This window comes from Dipodomys spectabilis, unplaced genomic scaffold, assembly GCF_019054845.1.
Source record: "Dipodomys spectabilis isolate Male_0828 unplaced genomic scaffold, ASM1905484v1 ptg000137l, whole genome shotgun sequence".
NCBI classification, from domain to species: Eukaryota; Metazoa; Chordata; class Mammalia; order Rodentia; family Heteromyidae; genus Dipodomys; species Dipodomys spectabilis.
The window spans coordinates 13,362,277-13,369,557 of NW_024870814.1; positions in this window are offsets into that span (position 1 = coordinate 13,362,277).

The window sequence follows — 7,281 nt, forward strand, 5'->3', positions numbered from 1 at the left end:
CTGGAAGGCATGGTGAACCCCCCCTCCCCCCCTGCAGTCAGGCCACAGGTGGTGTTTGTTTAAGAAAGGAACCCTGCAGTTTAGCTGGAATCTCCTTGAGACTCCCTGTGGTGCAAACCAATCAGTTTAAAGTACTTCAGCCCTCTGATCTAACCAACAACCTGTTTCTGCTTTGTAGTGTGCCAATCATACTATAGAATTGTATTATGATTTTCTGGCGACATGTAATAATTTGTTGTAAGATGCTATGATGTATACAAAGTCTCTGCTTTCCCTAAAAAAGTGTATAAAAAGTACTATAACCCTGGGCTGGGGTCTCTTAGCATCACCAGTTACCTGGTATGCAGAGGACCAAGCTCGAGCTTGCAATAAAGACTCCTTTGCTTTTACATTGGTGAAGGTCTCTGATGGTCTTTTGGGTAAGGATTTCCAAATTCGGTTTTACAGCTTATTTCATTTAGCAGTGTCCCTAAGATTCATCCATAATATAGCATCCGTCACAACATAATTCTTTTTAAAGTTGAAGTAATATACCACTATATGTATAAACCTAAGTCAGTTTATCTATTCATTTGTTGATGGCCATTTGGATTGCCTCCATGATTTAGTATTGTATAAAATGAATGTGAATATTCAAAGATTTCTTCAAGATCTTGCTTTTAGATCTTTAGAGTATAAGCCCAGAAGTGGAGTTATTGTATCATAGCACAATTCTCTTTTCTTTCTTTCTTTCTTTTTTGTCATGGGCTTGAACTCAGGGCCACATCACTGTCTCTGAACTTTTCCTCAAGGCTAGTGTTCCACTACTTTAAACCGCAGGTCCACTTCCTGTTTTCTACCCAGGCTAGCTTTTAACCTAGATCCTTGGATTTCAGCTTCCTGTCCAGAGTGGTTAGGATTATGGGCATGAATAATCCTGTTTTTAATTGGTTGAAAAGATGCCATACTTTTTCCCATAGAAAGGTTCCAATTTTACCACACTTTTGTCAGTATTGTTACTTTGTTTTTTTGTAGTTATCCTAATTCATATGAAGTGGTCATATTCTTCATTGTTTTGACTTACACTTTACTGGTGATGTTAAACACCTTCTTCATGTGCTTGTTAACACTTTAATTGTCTTCTTTGGAGAAACATCTGAGTTCTTTGCACATTGTAAAATCAGGTTGTTTGTTGTTGTTAGGATGATGTTCTTTGTATATTCTTGATGTGAACCACTCATCAAATATATGCTTGCAATAACTTTATTCCATTTTGTGTTCCTTCTTTGGACACTGATGATTGCATCCTTTGGTACATCCTGTTTTGTGTTTTCCTACAGTGACTGACCCTTCTCTGATGTCAGTTTCCAGTATGTCTTCTGGTCCTGTAACTATGAACCATCATATTGATTTGTACTCCTGTTTTTGTAACAGTGAACTAAAGCTATATAATAATGCTCTGATTGCCTATTGGCTTCCATTTTTGGATCTCTTTCCCTCAGCTTTTAATAAAAAGCCTTGGGGCATATTTACAACTTATTAGGTCCTAAAAACCCTGTAGAAAGTTGCAGCCATTAAATTTAGTTAGTTCTGATGGAAATATGTGACTTCCAATGTCTAAAATAGGGCAAATAAGTCATACAGATTTTTTTTTAATTGCCAGTCATAGGGCCTGAACTCTTGGCCTGGGCACTGTTCCTCAGCTCTTCAGCTCAAGGCTAGTGCTCTACCATTTGAGCTACAGCGCCACTTCTGGCCTTTTCAGGGTATGCGGCACTGAGGAATCGAACCCAGGGCCTCATGCATGCAAGGCAAGCACTCTACCACTGAGCTGCCTTCCAATGCTTGATAGGAAATGTACTCCTTACCTTGCTCGTGTAACTGTAACTCCTCTGTAGAGTATTTTTACAATTAAAAATGTATTTTAAAAAAAGGTTGAAAATTGAGAGCTTCGTAAAGTAGAAGCACACCAAAACTCTAGGTATATATTTTTCTTCATATGAGTATTTAAAATTGTATGAAGCTAGAAATTTAACCTACATGCAAGTTAATAACATTTTCATGGATGCTAGATGATTTGTGATACTCTTGGGTCAAAGACAAAAGGGACATAATTTTTACAGCAATAGTGAAAGTTAGTGATGTGTGTGTGTGTGTCTATTTATATATTTGAAGTAAATCTCCCAGCCCTCAGTGCTAGTGAGTGAGGTAAAGATAGCCAGGTAAAACCTATACAAACAATAGATTCTGAGTTTGAGCAAATGCGATCTATATAATGAGCAATAGGCATGCCTGAACTTTACTCTGGAGGATGACAATAGCTTAGAAATAGCTTGTAAAAATATCTTTGTAAATATACTATAGAATAAAGAGCAGCTAGTGTTCACTTGGAGATATGCTAATACTTGAGACTGCTGTGGAATTGTTCTTTGTCTTTTGTTTCTTGAAAGTTTCTAGCTACCTAGACCAATACATATTTCTCCTAATAAATACATAGCTCTCCTTAAAAATGAGGCATGACAATTTGTTGAGATTATTCTTTTCCTAGCCCTAAGCCTTAAGATGAAATAGGGACTTAAATCCAATCTAGGGTACAAATTCAACAAAAGAAATAGATGGAGTTCATATTTTACACATCTAGACACTTTTAGAGCCATTTTTTAATGCAGGTATGGAAGAAATTAAGGAAAAAATAGGACCACAAATATATTTTATGAAGGTATTCTATGTATTTTAACAGTAATAAAGGATTACATTTCTGTTTTTTAGTGTGTGAATATTTACAGAGTACAGAAAACCAAAGTTTATTCCAGAGCATATCATGGAATACAATGTAGCAAATTTTCTATATATTGCTTGTATATTTATAGAATTCATCTGTCTGATTTCTCTACTATTTTGATAAACAGAGCACCTGTTTTACACTTTGAAATACATTTTTCTACCTACAGCATTCTAGACACTTTGCTGTCTACTAAACATAGAAAAGATTCATGCACAACCTTCACCTTCAAGGAGCAGTTCTCAGTATCCCAAGTAACTTGTGTTCATAGCCACCCCTTTCCTCCCAGCTGTCAATCTAGGTGAGTGATGACTGAATTATATAAGACAGAAAAAATCAGATAATTCACAGACATGCAGTTAGTACCTTCTTCACTTGGATTATTTATTTATATATATATATATATATATATATATATGTATATATACATATATATAGATTTTTTTTTTTTTTGGTTGATCGTGGGGCTTGAACTCTGGTCTTGGGCACTGTCACTGCACTCTTCAGCTCAAAGCAAGCACTCTACCACTTGAGTCACAGTGCTACTTATAGTTTTCTAGTGGTTTATTGGAAATAAGAGTCTCACTGACATTCCTGCCTGGGGTGGCTTTGAACCATGATCCTCAGATCTCAGCCTCCTGACTAAGATTACAGGTGTTAGCCACCTGTGCCCAGCTTGGATTATATTTTATCACTATTTTTGGAGAACTTCGGCTTCCTTATTTGGAAACTGAGTTGTCCAGCTCACAGTGAGTAGATGAATCTCATTATTTAGAATTTCATTTAACTTAACTAAAATTGGAAGAAATAATTTCTCAGACACTATTCACATTTGAGATTCAGTAGCCGCATGTAGCCAGTGGCTAGTCTGTTAGACAATACATATATAGAATATTTCCATTATCACAGATTTTCTGTTAGAACTCTTTTAGAGTTTTAACACCACGGTTAGACCTTTCTGCCATGCATATATGCATATACATATTTTCCTACAACTTTGGGGTCATATATTTGTTTGATTATTCATTTGTTTATTGCCAAAATTGGAGCTTGAATTCAGGGCCTGAGCATTGTTCTTAGCTTTTTTTTCTCATGGCTAGCCATAGCTCCACTTCTTGCATTTTGAAGGTAAAATGGATTTTCCTGTGGGGGCTGGCTTTGAACCTTGATCCTCAAATATCACCCTTATGAGTAGGTAGGACTACAGGTGTGAGTGTGCTTTATAACTTGACTTTTCATTGCATTATATCATGCATATATTTCCTATCTAATAACATCCTAAGAAATTGCACTGTTCTAAGAACATCACTTATAATGATTACATGGGAGTCCAGTGCTTATAAATACCATAGTTTATTGAACTGTGTCTATACTGAAAATCATTGTTGTCTCCAAAATATTAAATGCATCATCAAAGTTGTTTTGAATTTTTCATTCTAGTATTTATTTTTTATAAATAGATAAGTATCTGCTAGTTTTTAGAAAGAAACAAATACAAAGTTTCTTCTTACATAATAATCCATCTTAACTTGGCTCATCTAAAAAAGTAAGTTACTCCTCCCTGTGAAATTATTCTTTTCCCAGCATGCAGTTCCAGTTTTGTACAATTTTATACACTTTACCCACAATAATGCCTTTTTCTAAAATCCCTCTTGCTATCACCCAGTTTTTGTAAAAACCTTTTTGAAGTTATTTCATTAATAGGAAGGCATAATTAACTAATACCAACTTAATGTATTCATTTCCATGGGTATTTGCATTTTAGCCTGGATCAAAACTTGATTCTAACAAGATTATACTTTAATGGAAGAATCAGAGCATCAATCAGGAGGTTGAGAGTACCCTCATGAACAAGTTTTATTATGCATTGCGTATTTTTGTTTTAAGATATGAAGGCTAAAGATTACCAGCTCATATAACCCTGGTTCCAGTGCCCTGCATCTTGTACATACATTTTTTTAATTTGGGGAGGGGCAGGGAAATAAAATTGCTGAAACAAGGATTCCAGTTGACCCACTGTAACAATGGAATGTACAAGACACTAAGATGAAAACGAACTTCACAACTTTGGGAGTAGGGGGAAGGAGGAGTTGGGGAAGTAGGGAGGGAAGGGAATGTAGAGGGAAAACAAAGGAAGGGGGTACCAATGCTCAATAGGAAATGTACTCATTACCTTACACATGTACCTGCAACAACTCTATACAGTATCTTTACAATAAATAAAATTTTTTTAAAAAGTTTACCAGCTCATACTTCCACAATGAACTTGCTATACACCTTAAATACTTCATATGGCTCAAAATAGGAAACCAAAAAGAAAGCAACTTTCTATATAGATTGTCCATTGATATAAAACCGAGATGCCAAATGCTGTGCCCAGCGCACAGAAACCCAGAGTACAGTCATTAACCTCTAGAATGCTGAGTTGTCTTCTTTGGCTGGAAATCTCTTAATTTTATTATAGACATTATGCAGAAATGACCTGAAACAATATTCGTGGAGAATAAACAGTTCTACAAAATCAGGAAAATTTTATCAAGTCAAAAAGAGGAAAACAAGACAAGAAAAATTCTATTTCTGGTTATATAAAAATAGGATTGAACAAAAGTCTACCAATAGTCTGAAGAAGAGAACAATTATTTAAGTGAGTTGTTATTATAAATGTAATAATAGAGTGATATGCATGGTAAAATAAAACCTGATGATGAGCCATGAACTCTGTCTTGGGAGGTCAGGAAAATCCTTCTTGCACAGTGTCTTGATACATGGGAAGGGAGAAAAAAGTTTATGAAGTTTAGTAGTCTCCAAATAGTATGACCAAGGAATGCAAAGTATCAGGAATAGGGTAGCAGTAAATCAAATTGGAGAGATGGAAATGGCAATGTAGCTTAGTGTTGTTGCACTTGCTTAATATGCACAAGGCCCTGTGTTCAATCCCCAGCACTAAAAAGGAAGGAAGAAAGAGACAAAGAAAGATTTGTGAAGTGGACCTAGCACCATCATAGAAGTTTTATTCTCTACCCCGGATTTCATACTGTTAATTGCATATTATTCCTGCATGGGAGACTTAAAAGTACAGTTGCCCAAGTCTCAGCCATTTGTATTTGAGTGGGTACAGATGTATCAACTTCAGCTGATATGATTGGGGGCAGCCAGGATTGAGATATCATGGTAGCGCATATGAGTTAGAACATGAAAAAAAGTTCGTGAGACTTTTATTTCTGCAAAAAAATAAATGCACATGGTATGTCAGCCTAAGTATGGATATAGTTTAGTCTGCATTTAAATGTACAAATATACCAATTTTGCAAACTTGGGTAAATTACCTATCTCTCTTTAAGACTTAGTTTCCTATTTTGGACTTGGGAGCCAATGAGACTATAGTGAGAGAGTGTTAATAAAGTGTTTTCTGGCTATACATTTTAAAATGTATTATAACTATCTTATTTGACTTGTTTATATAGTGTAAATTTGTACCAGGTGCTGAAGAGCAAAGCAGACAAGTATCAACTGTCCTGTCTTAGGTCTCTTGGATACTTGATGTCATTCCTTATATTCCAAAATTTTTGAAGTCAGAGTTGGACAAGAAGGCAGTTTTAAAACTTTTCCCTATGGAGCCTTAACATTTTTCAATATCACAGGGACTCTGGAAAGATGGAAAAATAAAATACAGAGAAAACAAAACAGTGCTTTTCAGCCGGCTTACTGTTTATCCTTTTGACCTATGATGACAAATTACCATATACTTTATTGGTTATAAACACTAAAATTATTTCTACATTCTGGATCCTGGAGGTCCAAGATTGCAATGCCAGCATAGTCAGTATTTTTTTTTCTGAGTAATGCTCTGTATTCAAGATCAGGAGTGAAATCTATTTGGTTTTGTTTATTTAAATCCCATTCATGAAGGCTTGCCACCATGACTTAATTACCATCCACATACACACAAAGGCCCACTTCTATAACATTACATTTGAGATAGGATTTCAACAAGTGAAACTGGATGAAGGGTGTAAATATATGCATTGTACTTATACTTTCGTTTCCCTCCCCCCCCCCCATAAGATGTGGATCTAAGAACAGTATGATCCAGACATTGAATGATCTTAAAGCTGACCTCTGGGCCACTCTATGATTTTGGAGTATTATATTGATCTGGCTTATTCAATTCTCTGTCTTCACTACAAGATTATTTGAAGAATACATAAGATAATTACACTGAGTAGTTATCTAGAGAATTATTTCATATTATTTACTTTTAATTTTTTGGTAGGTACTTGGGTTTGAATTCAGAGCCTTGCATTTGCCAGGCAGGCACCTTACCCCTTGAATCATGCCACATCCAGCATGCTTTGGTTGTTTTTGAGATAGAGTCTTGCATTTGTTTATTCCTAGGGTACCTGGATAGTAAACTTCCTACTTGGATGTCCAACACAGGTAGGATGACAAGCCACACATAGGCACACCCAGGTTTTATTGATTGGAATGGAGGTCTCTTGTATGTTTTCCAGCTTGACCTT